At 40.7% G+C, this 14,728-nt stretch overlaps 1 protein-coding gene and 1 non-coding gene across 14 annotated transcripts in view; both read left to right on the top strand.

The window, feature by feature from the left end:
* Window positions 1-14,728, top strand: part of SEMA6D (semaphorin 6D) — a 653,158-nt gene that overhangs the window by 386,899 nt on the left and 251,531 nt on the right. The window lies entirely within an intron of this gene.
* On the top strand, window positions 5,785-5,891 carry LOC111765793 (U6 spliceosomal RNA). The gene has a single exon (XR_002798022.1). It is a non-coding gene; the product is annotated as a U6 spliceosomal RNA (small nuclear RNA).

Below are 14,728 nucleotides of genomic sequence, written 5' to 3' on the forward strand. Positions count from 1 at the left end.
TATTCCAAATTTTGATATGCTATAATAATATCCCTTTGAATTTTCCTCCTCCCTTACTAGAACTAATCCAGGATCATGTATTCCATTTTATTGCTATTGTCTCTTTAGTTTCCCTCTTTCTTTTTCATATTTTTTAAAATGTTGGAACATATATGCAACATAAAATTTCCCATCATAACCAGCCCTAAGCATACCATTCAGTGGGATTAATCCTATTCACAATATTGCAGTACCCTCACCACCTTCCATTACTAGAACTTTCCTGTCTCCTCAAACAGAAACCCTTTGCCCTTATGCATTAACTCACATTCCCCCTGACCCACCTCTGGCAACGTGTATTCTAATTTTTGTCTCTATGTGCTTGCATGTTCTTCAATATTTTTTGTGTAGTCACCATGGGGTTTTAATTTAACATCCTAATCTATAACAGTCTCGTTTGCTTTGATCCCTATTTAACTTCAATAATATACATAAGCCATACATATACATAAGTTCCTATATACCTCCATCTCCCCTGCACCTTTTTGTAGTTCTTGTTACGAATTACATGTTTATACATTATGAGTCCAAAACCACTGATTTCTCATTATGTTTTTTTTTTCCAATTTTTTTTTTTAATTGACTTTGTAATAATATTACATTAAAAATATATATGTGAGGTCCCATTCAACCCCACCCCCCCACCCCCCCTCTCCCCCCCCAACAACACTCGTTCCCATCATCATGACACATCCATTGGATTTGGTAAGTACATCTTTGGGCACCTCTGCACCTCATAGACAATGGTCCACATCATGGCCCATACTCTCCTCCATTCCATCCAGTGGGCCCTGTGAGGATCCACAATGTCCGGTGATCACCCCCGAGGCGCCATCCAGGGCAGCTCCATGTCCCAAATATGCCCCCACCTCTCATCTCTTCCTGCCCTTCCCCATACCCATCGTCCACCATGTCCACTTTTCCCAATCCAATGCCACCTCTTCTATGTGGACATTGGATTGGTTGTGTCCATTGCACCTCTATGTCAAGAGGAGGCTCAGATTCCACATGGATGCTGGCTGCCATCCTCCCATTTTCAGTCTCATTATGTTTTAAGCATTTGCCCTTTAGACCCTCTAGGAAGATAAAAGTGGAGATACAAACCAAAAATACAATAGTACTGGCGTTTATGTTTACTCATGTTATTACCCTCACCTGAAATTTTATTTATTTATGTGGCTTTGATCTATTTTCTATTGACCTTTCCTTTCAACCTGCAGAACTCTCTTCAGCATCTCTTTTAGGGCTAATCTAGTTTAACAAACTCCCTCAGCTTTTATCTGGGAATGTCTAAATCTCTCCCTCATTTTTGAATGGCAGTTTTGCCAGGTATAGAATTCTTAGTTGGCAGTTTCTTGCTTTAAGCACATTAAATATGTCATCCTCCTGCCTTCTTGTTCCATGGTTTCTGGTGAGAAATCAACACAGTCTTATTGAGTATCCCTTGTACATGACATGTTCTCTCTTGCAGCTTTCGGATTTCTCTCGGTATCTTAAGGAATTGACAGTTTGACTAAGATATGCCTTAGCATGGTTCTATTTGGGTTTATCCTTTTTGGAGTTCATTAAACATCTTGGATATGTATATTCAAGTCTTTTGTTAAAAATGAGAAGTTTCCAGCCATTATTTCTTTGAATGTTCTCTCTGCTCCCTTTTCTCTTTTTTTCTCCTGGGACTTCCACAATGAATATATTGGCATGTTTGACAGTGTGCTGTAGGTTCCTCAGGCTCTGTTCATTTTCCGTCATTCTTTATTCTTTCTTCTCTCTGACTGGATGATTTCAGTTGCCTTATCTTCAAGTTCTCTTGTCTAACAGTCCCAATCTGCTGTTGAAACTCTCTTGGGAATTTAACGTTTTTGTTACTGTGGTCTTCAGCTCTGTCTGGTTCCTTTACATGATTTCTCTCTATTGATACTCTCTTTATGTATCTCTTGTTTCCCTGATTTCATTTAGTTCTTTGTCAATGTTTTCCTTTAAGTTTTTAGCATATTTAGGAACATTTTTTTAAAAAGTCTTTGTCTTGTATGTCCCAGATCTGGTCCCCCCCATTGATAGTTTCTAGTGCTTTAATCTTCTCCTTTGCTTGAGCCATCACTTCCTGTTTCTTTGTATGTTTTTAAATCTTTTGTGGGAACCTAGGCATTGTGATATTTTATTTTATTTTATTTTTTATTTTTTTATTTTTTTGTCTTTATTTTTTAATGTAACATTCAAAAAATATGAAGTCCCCATATTTCCCCCACCCCTCCCCCCACTCCTCCCCCCATAACAACAATCTCCTCAATCACCATGAGACATTCATTGCATTTGGTTAATACATCTCTGAGCACCGCTGCACTTCATGGTCAGTGGTCCACACCATAGCCCACACTCTCCCACAGTCCACCCAGTGGGCCATGGGATGACATACAATGTCCGGTAACTGTCGCCGCAGCACCACCCACATCACATCTCTTCCTTCCACTCCCTACCCCCCAGCAGCCACCATGGCCACTTTCTCCACACCAATGCCACATTTTCTTCGATTACTAATCACAATAGTTCATGAATAGAATATCAGTAAGTCCACTCTAATCCATACTCTATTCCTCCATCCTGTGGACCTTAGAATGGTTGTGTCCACTCCACATCTATATCAAGAGGCAGCTTAGATTCTACATGGATGCTGGATGCAATTCTCCTGCTTTCAGTTGTAGGCACTCTTGGATCCCTGGTGTGGTGGTTGACCTTCTTCACCTCCATGTTAGCTGAGTGGGGTAAGTCCAATAAACCAGAGTGTAGGAGTTGCAAGTCTGTTGAGGCTCAGGGCCTGGCTATCACATGGTCAGTCCAGAGATTCAGGTTCCCTGGATATACATTAAACCCCAGCACCAACTACAGTTCCGATAAAAGTAACAGGAGAGGCTTGTGGATAGAATTTAGTCTCTGAGGCATCTGTTCCTTAAGTTTTATCCAGTTAGTGTTATGGTAGGTCTTTACTTGAATACAATAAGTTAGCAAAAGGAGGACGAGGAGGAAGAGGAAGGCAAGGAGAAAGAAGAATAGGGGAAGGAAGAAGAGGAGGAGAAAGAAGAAAACTCTTTTTCCAGTCTTTGCAGATAGACCTGTGGGAGAGTGCTCTCCTTCAGGGTTTACGCATAGAATGAGTTGAGGGGATAGTTCCAGGCCAAAGTGAGGGTGCCTCCCTGATCCCTTCTGCACATGCATCTTGTCTTTGGCATGTGAGTGTGGCCCTAGGAATCCCCATATTTACATTCCCCTGAATGTCCCCTCTTCAAATCCTGGCCACTGTGCTAAATATCCTACAGCCAGCGATTCCTTGCCCCAAACAACATGACTTAACTGCTCTCCCACAGTGGTCTGGAAGAGAGCTCAGTGATCTGCCTTTTATGCAAGGCATGTTCTGGGACAGAGAGTCTCTCAGTCCACCACCAGCCAGATAGGGCTAGACATACATGCTCCCAGTAAGTGCATGAGTGTTAGTGTGCTCCCTTCAGAACTGGGACCAGGGATCCACATACTGAAAGCATGGGTGAGCCCCACACATAGCTAATGAGAGGGGTGAGGGAGCAGCCATGGAGCTGAAATCTTACCCCTGTTAAGTAGCCTTTTTCTTGGTTCATTACTTTTCCTGTTACTGTAGTCCTTTAACTGTTTTGTGGAGCTTTTTCTCACTCAACTCTTTAAAAGTGGCTTTAGTCTATGTGCAAAGTGCTGGATGTATCATAGATGCTCAGTAATTTGGAAGGTAAGAAGAAAGGACGAAAGGGATGGAAGGTGTCTTGACATAAAGGTGCAATGGACACAACCAATCCAGTGTCCACATAGAAGAGGTGGCATTGGATTGGGAAAAGTGGACATAATGGACAAAGGGTATGGGGAAAGGCAGGAAGAGATGAGAGATGGAGGCGTCTTCGGGACATGGAGCTGCCCTGGATGGTGCTTCAGAGGTAATCACCGGACATTGTAAATCCTCACAGGGCCTACATGATGGAATAGAGGAGAGTATGGGCCATGATGTGAACCAATGTATATGAGGTGCAGAGGTGCCCAAAGATGTACTTACCAAATCCAATGGATGTGTCATGATGATGGGAACGAGTGTTGTTGGGGGGGGGAGAGGGGGGGTGGGGGGGTGGGGTTGAATGGGACCTCACATATATATTTTTAATGTAATATTATTACAAAGTCAATAAAAAATAAAAAAATTAAAAAAAAAAAAAAAAAAAAAAAGAAAGGGATGGAAGGTGGAAGGCAAGGAAGGAGTGAGAGACAAATCAAGATTCTACTTTCAAATGCACATGTAAGCTTAGGTTCCTTACCCAACCAAGTGTGCAGACCTAGTATAATGACTGACCACACAAATGCTGATTCTTGGCTTTCTGAATACAAATACTGGCTCCACTCTTACAAGATGTGTGACATAATCACATTTCTTGACTTCTCTGAATCTCAGTTTTCTCATCTGTAAACTGGGGACAATAATCTTTGCTTTGCTGAGGAAGAGATAACATATCTAATGTGCTTAGAAAGTGCATGGCACTATATGTCTGCTATTAATTCTATTTTTAGATATGGAGATAAAACCCATCATTTAATTTCAAACAGAGCCTAATTCCATATCCCTCCTCTTCTTATTGTGTAAGCAGCTATGCTTGGAAAATCAAGTGTTCATTCTGGACAACTTGTCGCTTAAGCTGAGAGCATTAACTAGTTCTCTGCAGTTGGAAATGCATTTAACATTGGTGTGAAATTTTAAATTCAGCTTTATGTGTATGTGTAAGGAAATGTGTTCTAAAAGCTGGTGTACCTGTGTGTTTGTGTGAATGGTAGCAAAAGTAGAATCTCTAAACCCTGGGCAGTGGCTGATTGAGGCCTGCCATCTACTTACTCAATGAATTCCAGTAATATATGGAGTGGCTTTGGGAAGAACACGTGCCTCAGTTCTATTTTGGTTTCCCCTTAGTAAAGGCATGGTCTAGTGGCTTAATCATCAATCCTCCACTCCTCTGCCTATAAACTCTCCTAGTCCATTCTACATTTGCCTCCTGTTGTCAACCTCATTTTGGAATCTGTGTGTAACACTCTCCTTATGCCTAGTAAGTAGACCAGGTTCCTTAGCATGACTTTGAAAGCCTCCAAAATACTGCTTCTAAATTCTGATAGCCTCACCTCCCCATACAGTAACTTGCCATCCCTAAATATTGCATGTGCTTCCATATCTCCTCCCTTTTACCCATATCGTTTCCTTGGCAGTATCCTCTACCTGTTAATAAAAGGTAAAAATAGCTAGTGAGGTGCTATTCATTATTTCAGATCTTTTTGTCCCTTAGCCCTGTGGTTGTCAAAGTATTGTTTTTGAATCAGCAGCAGCATCTAGAGACTAGTGAGAAATGCAGTTTTCAGGCTATACCCTAAATGCACAAGAAAGTCTAGAGATGGGGCTCAGCAATCTGTATTTTAAAAAGCTCCCCATGTGATTACTATGTACACTAAAGTTTGAGAACCAAGGCCTTGGCTCATCATTTGAAATAAATTATTTTTCTCTTTGATTACAAAGCATTTTTTCCTTTCTTTTTTGTGACACCTGTGCCTTAGTGATTATTGAAAACATCCCTCTCTTCTCCTTCCTTTGGCAAATACTTTTAAGAGATTCTCTCATCCATTTTTTTATCTCCCAACTTGGCCATAGTAGATTCTCAAAAGTCTGTGAAATTCATTCTGTTCAATAAATGTTTGTTGGTGCTCACTTCGGCAGCACATATACTAAAATTGGAACAATACAGAAAAGATTAGCATGGCCCCTGCGCAAGGATGACACGCAAATTCGTGAAGCGTTCCATATTTTTGCTGGTGTTTCTGCGTGATGAAACTGGACCCAGAGGGGATCTCTTTTCATAAGACTATCATGCTACTTTACTGGAATTGTAGTTGGTATTGGGGTTTCAGATATATTTAGAGGATTGAATCTTTTTACTGACAATATGATAACCAGACCCTGAGCCTCAACAGACTCCTGCTCCTACAATCTGATTTATTGGACTCACCTCACTCAGCTAAGATGGAGTTGAAGAAGGACAACCACCACACCATGAAGCCTAGAGTGCCTACAACTGAAAGCAGGAGGATTGCATCCAGTAACCATGTTGAATCTGAGCCTCCTCTTGATATAGAGGTGCAACGGACACAACCAATCCAAGGACCACAGAGAAAAGGTGGCATTGGAGTGGGAAAAGTGGACATGGGGGCTGATGGGTATGGGGAATGGCAGGAAGAGATGAGATGTGGAGGCGCCTTTGGGACTTGGAGTTGCCCTGGATGGTGCTTCAGGGGCAATCACCGGACATTGTAAATCCTCCCAGGGCTCACTGGATGGAATGGGGGAGAGTGTGGGCCATGATGTGGACCAATGACCATGAGGTGCAGAGATACCCAGAGATGTACTTACCAAATGCAATGGATGTGTCATGATGATGGGAGTGAGTGTTGCTGGGGGGGGGGAGGGGTGTGGTGGGGGTGGTGGGGTCGAATGGGACCTCATATTTTTTTTAATGTAATATTTTTACAAAATCAATAAAAAATAAAAAAATAAATAAATAAATAAATAAATAAATAAATGTTTGTTGAGCACTAAATATGTGTCACTCTCCAGTGCCAGGCCCTTGAAGAGATGAAAGAGAAATGCATCATGGGATCATGACCTGTAGTTTACAATCTAGTTGGAATACCAAGACTTGCATGTATAAAATGATTAGAAAGAAACATAAAATGGTTAAGGTACAGAGGTACATCAAGAAGTGCAGGCAGTAAATGCTGTGGGAAATCATTAAGACTTTGAGGGGCTTTATAGGGATTGCTTATAGAGAAATGGAACTTGAGATCAACCTGAAGGGCAGAGGATTTCGGGGATCTACAAGACTGAGGGAGTCTTCCCTAGAATGGGAACAGGGAGACTTGTCTACACACCTCAAACCTCCTCTGACACCATTTTCATATGGCACTTAGTTCATAGAAGGTTGAATAAGATTCATAAATACTTTATTTTTATGACTTAAAGTGGTATCAATACAATCCCTGAATTAACCAGGTACATTATATTCTAATTTATGATGGGAAATTTGAATGTATAGTAAGATAATCACAAGTGCCACCTTCTGAATGGGTGCCAATGTGCAATGCTTCTAATTTCCTTAAGTTTTAAATGGTACCCATGAAGCCACCTTTTCAATTACATATGCTGTTGTTTGATGGAGCACCTGCTTTGCAATTAAAAGCCCATCTTCCTTCATATCTGCCTTGGGACTAATTGTGGAAGAGGTAGAGTTGACTTGAGCATTCCTCCACCTTTGTTGGGGATTCCTTTACCACCAGTTAAATCTGTGTACTTATGATGTCCAAAGATCATCGTTGTGGCACTCCATGCAGAAAAGCCTCAAATTCCACATTTATACTCTGCAATTTTAGTTCTAGAAAGGACTTTAGAAATATTCAAACTTAAAACCCTCATCTTGATAGTTGAAAGGGCAGATACCCAGAGACGTAGCGTGACTTGAGCAAGGTTACACATTTGGTACTCTAACATCTATTAGATCCCACATCATCTGCTTCTCAGAGTAGTTTTCATCCCCCTAAATATATTTGGTTGACTCTATATCTTGGTATTATTTCCCTCTTCTTTCCCAAACTTATGGGACATTAAGTCAATAATGCTGATTTGTGCTAAGATGAATACCTAATAGGTTATAAATTTCCCAGAGAACTTTTTTCTTTTCCTCTCCCTTTCTTTCTCTCTTTCTTTCTTCCTTTCTTTATCTCTTTCTTTCCTCCTTCCTTCCTTCTATCCCCCTCTCCCTCCCTCCCACTCTCTCTTTCTTTCTTTCTCTTTCTTTTTCTCTTTCTTTCTTGTCTCTTTTCTCTCCATTCCTCCATCCCTTCATCCCTCTTTCTCATTCTTTCTGTCTTTCCCTTTTTTTCTTGAGTAAAGGAGAAAACAAGGGAGTTGGGTAAGGCACATTCAACTAATCCTGAAACCTGCCTTTAATGGTGAGACCTAGAAGGTGGGAGGAAGAGATGATTGAAAACAATAATGCCTTTTGGCACAACGAAGGCTACATATATGCTTATTAGGGCCATTGTAGTATGAAATATGGACTATATCATTTAGGTTTATTCCTCCTATCCTCGGCAAGCAGCCTGCCTGACCTCATGTCTGAATCGGCAAAAGTTTCATTCTTAGTGTCTGCTAAATTGTTTAACTTTAACAATCTTTTGAGGTTAGGCATACAGCCTCCCTCTTTTCTTTTGAATATGGCCATGCTATTAAGCTATAATTAAAGTTTATCTGGCTTTGAGTCAACATGCCCAAACTGAAATAGTGCTGTTATGTTAAATACTGACATATGCATGCTGATAACCACTTAACTTGCCATAAGCACAGCCCCTTAGTTATATAATCAGGTACCAGGCAGTGGTTAACATCAGGGTTATTGCACAGCACAACTCCAGGAGGTACCATTTACATTGTGATATGAGGTACCTTTTAGATTCTGCATGTGGCACCTTCTGCAACTGAGCAGTATATAATCAGCGCAGCACCAAGCAGTGGCTTTGATTGATATTCTGTATTTCTCTTGCGTGTATGCACATAGTAGAGCAAATATTATCTACGCATCACTCACAATATCCACACAGTTACACTATCAGGGACAGCTGCACCCAGCAGACAATGAGTGTGGAAGGTCAGGTGCCAAACATCTGTGCCGTCCTGACAGGGCAGGGGTGCAGATTACAGTAATGTGGAGTCAGGAAGCAGGCACACCTGCAGACAGGCATCATCTGAAATCACTGACAATCCCAAGGTTTAGGGGAGAGGGAGTCTCATCACTCAGGCAGAGGCCATTGAAAAAAAAAATGTAGGGAATATTCCTAGAAGGCCTGGAGTAGTGGGCAATTTACCAAGACGGAGACCCACAGACAAAGGAGCTGGGCAAAGATTATGCTGCCAGAGCTATGGTACAAAATAGGAAGTTGATCTCAGGAACAAGACAGAAACTCCTTTGTAGAACTGGGTCATGCAGTCCAGCAGAACTGGCAGCTACAGGAGTACTGGCAGTGATTTGATTCTGAGTAGCCTAAATGTTGAAGAGCTCTTTAAAGCTCTTGTGGTTAGAGATAGGATTGGTCTTAGAGCCTGCAGCAGAGCTTAGTCTGTAGGTGGAATAAATGTGTCCCCCACAGTGGGAAAGGCAGATTGAGGGAGCAGAAAACTAGGCAGGCCTTGACAGATGTCTTCCGCATTGTCACTTTCCAGTGATGCATAAAATGCTGTATCATAATTCCTAGGAGGTAGTATATTCTAAAACATCAATAGCTTCAGAAAAACTATGGCTAAATTCATTGATGACAGACCAAGAGAGGAGTATTAATAAAGATCAGAAAGTTTTGATATGCATGCTTAACCTTTGGGTGAATATCAGGGAATGACAGTTGTTTCCACCCAAAAATGGCACCATTGTCTGAGATGGAACACAAGGTAGAATGGATGATTTGTCTTCAACTTGCATGGCAGTTTCTATGCTATTTACAGTTCATTTCTATGTATATGTTAAAATATATATTCACACATATATATCCTGGCACATTTTGCCTGCAGTGTTTTTAATACTAATCCCTATTACACCATGATTTTCTTGAAGATGCCTAATTACAGTCCTGAATAAGCAGGTGACCTAGGGTTTGGTCCTTCCTGAGTCTTGGGAACTGCATCTGAGGTATGTGTAGAACTGAGCCAAGTGTATATTCCAGGAAGAACGACCAGCCTAAAGTCACAAAAACCAAGTGGCATTTAGAGGAAAACGATAGCAAAAGGATAAATCTGTAACATAATCTTGGCCAGATGGAGTGAACAGGTTTGGGAGGTGGATCCAAGAAAGATTCCCAGGGGCAATAGAAGGTGTGTGTGTGTATGTATGTATGTGTGTGTAGTTTGATTGTTAATTTTTTAGTTAGAGAAATTGTAGATTACAGATAAATCATGTAGAAAATGTAGCACTCCCACATACCTGCCCTATTATTAATGCCTTACATTAGTGTAGTACATTTGTTACAATTGATATTATTTTAATTGTACTAGTAACCATAGTCCACGGTTTAGGTTTACATTACAGTTCCCTGTTTGTGTTGTACAGTCCTATGTGGTTTTTTAATTGTTTTTTTGAAGCATGTCAAGCCAGAGTAAGCTAGCTGTTATCTGTACCAAGGCAATCAGATAGGGAAAATCATAGGTGATTCTTCTCCTAAACATCAAATTGTTAGGCCAGTACTTATGCACTGTAATGCTCACTATTTATTGTCAAATAAATTAATAAATATTTGTGCTGCTGTCTCACATGGGTGTTCTGCACCTGTTTCATTGAGCTGCATGGAAAGTCCAATTTGATGAACCTTCAATGATAATTCATGCTGATAGATGGAGCTCCACCATATAAACAGAGATTCTAGGGGGTGCAGAAGTACAACTTTGCCCCACTCTGCGTTTGTCATTTTGGCACAGTAGTCTTGTTACATGCATGGCTGAGATGTGTTGTGTGGGACTTGGAGGAGACTCCAAATACTCAGTCTGTAAGTGCTGCTTTTAGTGGAACCTGAGACTGAATTCTGGTTCGGGGCTTCCTCAGTGTTGTCTCCTGGGGCCAGGAGATGCCTCCCGGTAACTCCAGGAGAAAAGCAAGCTGGAGTGTCACAGGCTTCAGTTACTGGACCTTTCTTCTCTGCCTACACTCACTCTCTGGGTGATCTCATCCAGTTTCTTGGCTTTAAATATCTTTATGTCAACCATTCCCACATTCATATCTTGAGTCCAGACCACTCTCTCCCAAAGTCCAGACTCTGCCTTCTCAGCCTCACCACTTTAATATCAAATTTGTTGTGTCCAAACCAAACTCCTAATCTACCTCCCATAACGTGTTCTACTTGAAGCATCCCCCATTTCAATTAATGGCCACTTCATCCTCCCAGTTGCTTAGGACAAACACTTCAACATGAACTTCAGTTCCTCTATCGCTCACATACAACTTCCAATCCATCAGGAAATTATGATCACTCTATCTTCAAAATATATCCAGAATCTGACCATTTCCATTGATACCTTCTTGATCCAAGTCATCATCATCAATTTCATGTATTACTGCAACAGTTTCCTAACCAGCTGTCCTACTTCTCTCCCCACCCCCCACCACTGTCTATTCTCAACACTTTCAAAAATCTTCCAGTGGGTCCCCGCTTCACTGATAGTAAAAGTCCTTTGCAGAGGTGAAAAATCTTGCTACTCAAAGTATGGGCCATGGACCAGCAGCCCTAGCAGCACCCAGGAACTTGTTAGAAATGCAGACTCGGGCCTTGTCCTGACCAAATGGATATGGCTCTTCATTTCACAAGATCTGAAGTAATTAGCCTGCACTTGATAGTTCAAGAAGGGCTGGTCTACAGGACCCTATATGATCTTTCATCCTATGTTTCTTTGTCCTCCTCTCCTATCCCCTCCCAGTTTACCCCACTGTAGTCACACTGGCAGTGTCCACACTGGACCCTTACTTAGACTTTCTCAAATAATAAAAGCATACTTTTGACTTACAAACTTTGAACTGGTTGTTCCCTCTATCTGAAGTGATCTTTGTTTAGATATTAATATAACTAACTCCCTTACCTCCTTCAAGTCTTTGCTCAAACATCATCTTTTCAGAAACGTCTACCCTGACCACCCTATTTTAATTGTAAACTGCCGTTCCCCTCACATTCTCAATCTACTTTCAGATTATCTGGCTGCCACCTGTTTTTTCTTAGCCTTTATCAAATACGATATTTCTTAGCCTTTATCAAATACTATAAATATATTATATAATTTACTTATTGTGAATATTTTTATCACCTTGTCCTCCTATTACCCAAAGCCATGAAAGTAAACTCCACAAGAACATTCACCAGTATATACTAAGTGCCTAAACCTCCCTGATGCATAGTAGGCTCTAAATAAATAATTTTTGAATAAATAAAAGAATGTAGTAGAGATCATCTGCCCATCTGGGGATGCATATAAACTTCTTCACAACAATTCTACAGTGATAGAGACTCCTTACTCTCAGAGAGAGTACAAAGATCTGAGAATGTGAAGAAGTAGATGTGATGTCCTCCTGTAGGCAGATCCAGCAGAGGTAGAGTTTACAGAGATTTCCTTTCACCTTGGAGAATCTGAGGAGTTGGAGAGTTAGCATTTCCCTAGAATATGATCTGTGATAGGCTGTTGGGAACATATGTCTCCAGTGAGTGAAAGTCATGAGTCAGGCATGGGGCTTTTTACTGAGGTTCCTTTTAGTCATTTTTACATATCTCACCCTGTGGGCAGAACCAACAACCTGTGCAATTACCTTTCAAAAATGCCCTTTTTCATCATGCAGCTATTCTCCTAACCTTCGTCACAGCCAAAGCTATAATTTGGGTGAGTCTGGAAAGGAAGACAGAGAAAGAAAGTTTCTTTTGGGAACCAGAAAACCACATCTCAAAATGTGAGCCACAGGTTGCCTCCAGAACTGAGCCTTGGATTTGTAAGCTCTTGTCCCATTGACCATGTGGAATGGGATGGATGGTTTGTGTTATGGGAGCAGCACCATTGATGTTTACAGTGACTCTATAGGCCCTTATTTTCTGTAATGCCAGATTCATTTCATAATAGTGGCGAGTTACATTGACACCGAGTTTAAATTGCTGTAAACCTAGCTCATTATCGTGCTGAACCAGTATAATAGTTCATTTGCTCAATATGGGTGGTCAGACCTTTCAAATAACTTAAATACAATTACAAAAGGATCTTTTGGAATGCAATGCTGTTTATCATCATCTATCTGCTCTCAGTCACAGGCCCAACCTGGCAGAGTCAACTTATGTTTCGATGCAATTGATGATCTAGTTTTGAATTTAATCATTACTGTCGAACAATGTTGATTAAACAAAAATTTAGTTTACCATCTCATCAATTTGTTGTGCCTTCCCAGAGAACAGGACGAAGCTCAGAATATCAAGTTTAGAGCTCCTTCCTATTGTTGTCCTATGTATATAGACAGCTAAGGGATTGCAAAGTACTGTCTCCCTGAAGAAGACACTGTAAATTAGTATTTGTGATAGACATGTGCCTCAGCCACAACTCTACCACACTAAGGAATGAGGTGCCTCACTTCTTTAAAGAAATTAGTTAGAAAAGGGCATCAGTAAAGTGATGTGTTGATGTGCCATAAGATTGATTCATGCAAAATAATTACCAAACTCCAAAATATTCTCCTAGCAGCAATCCAACACCTGCTGTCTCCAGTGTGGCAAGGAATCCATACTCAGAAGTAGCTGTTTTGAATAAGGCTTTTTGTTTATTTTTTTTTTGTTGTTAAGAAAACAAGAAAATTGAGAAAAACAAAAAAATTAAGGCTTGTTTAGGTATATGTTGGACTGAAGAATTTCCTTGGGTACAGAACAATGCTTTCTAGAAAAACGCCTTTTTAAAAACTAGTGCTGAGCTCTAATTTTGTAGCTTCTAGCTCCACTTCTAGGAAAAATAATACCTTGGACAATAGAGTTTTCAGGCCTTTAGCATCATAATGAATAAGGAATAAGTCATCATCTACTATCCTTAAATAATCAGGAAAGGATTGCCCTTAGAGGCAATTGTATGGCTGCCATGGATTCCCAAGCTGCCTGATTTTTCCATTGTGATCGCATTGTCAGTTATTGCTTACCAGGAGTTTTCAAAGTGGGTGTGTTGGAATTTAGATCATAGACTCGCAGATTGGAAGGCAGATGTCTTCGAGGTCAGACAATCCCACGCTGAAATCCGCCTACTTGAAGGACTCTTGCATGACAGCTAAGTTTGGTTTTTATAGGAAAAACCTATTTGCTCCCTTCCATGCATTCATTACACACCTATATTGTGGTTCAGGGAGTGCAATGAATTCTATTTTGAGTCTTTCTTTTTCCTTTTTAGATGTGCCTCCAGAAACTGAGACTGGTAGCAAAATATAGCCTGAAAAAAAACTGTGGGGAGGTTTTTTTGTGTTTGTTTCTCTTATTGTTGCTTATTTGTTCTTTCTTGTTTGTGTTTTTTCCCTTGGGGAAATTTTTTTCTGGGAGGGAGCTTTCCTTCTGACCTCAGAATGACCCTTAGCTAGTTGTATTTCCTTTATATCCCTTTTTTGTTGTTATTTTTTAAAGAAGACTAACCTACAACCAGTGCCTCTGGTTCCTCACCTTACACCTTCCTTAACCTTCTATAGATTGACTTCTGCCCTTTACACCTAATAAAACTGCCTTTCCCAGAAGCATCAAGCCAGGGCACCTGTCTTTTCTCAGTCTTCTTGTAAAGTTTGATGCTGTCTCCTCAGGTGCCTTCCTGCTTTTCTCCTCTTAGTTACTTAGCCCACACTGACCAACTGCTTTTATCCCAAGCTGGGCCACACCAACTAAGGTCAAGAAGCAGATGGCTTGGAGGGCAAGGGCTATGGCTTGTTTCAGCTCTCTTTGGGCGATATCCTGTCCTGAACTTCATAGGAACCCATCAAATGTTGACAATGGTGGTGAGATGAGGGCAATTTCATCTGCCAGGGATATGGCTGTTTATTTGATTTTTGAACTGGGATTACATGTGTTT

Source organism: Dasypus novemcinctus, chromosome 3, assembly GCF_030445035.2.
Source record: "Dasypus novemcinctus isolate mDasNov1 chromosome 3, mDasNov1.1.hap2, whole genome shotgun sequence".
Lineage (NCBI taxonomy): Eukaryota > Metazoa > Chordata > Mammalia > Cingulata > Dasypodidae > Dasypus > Dasypus novemcinctus.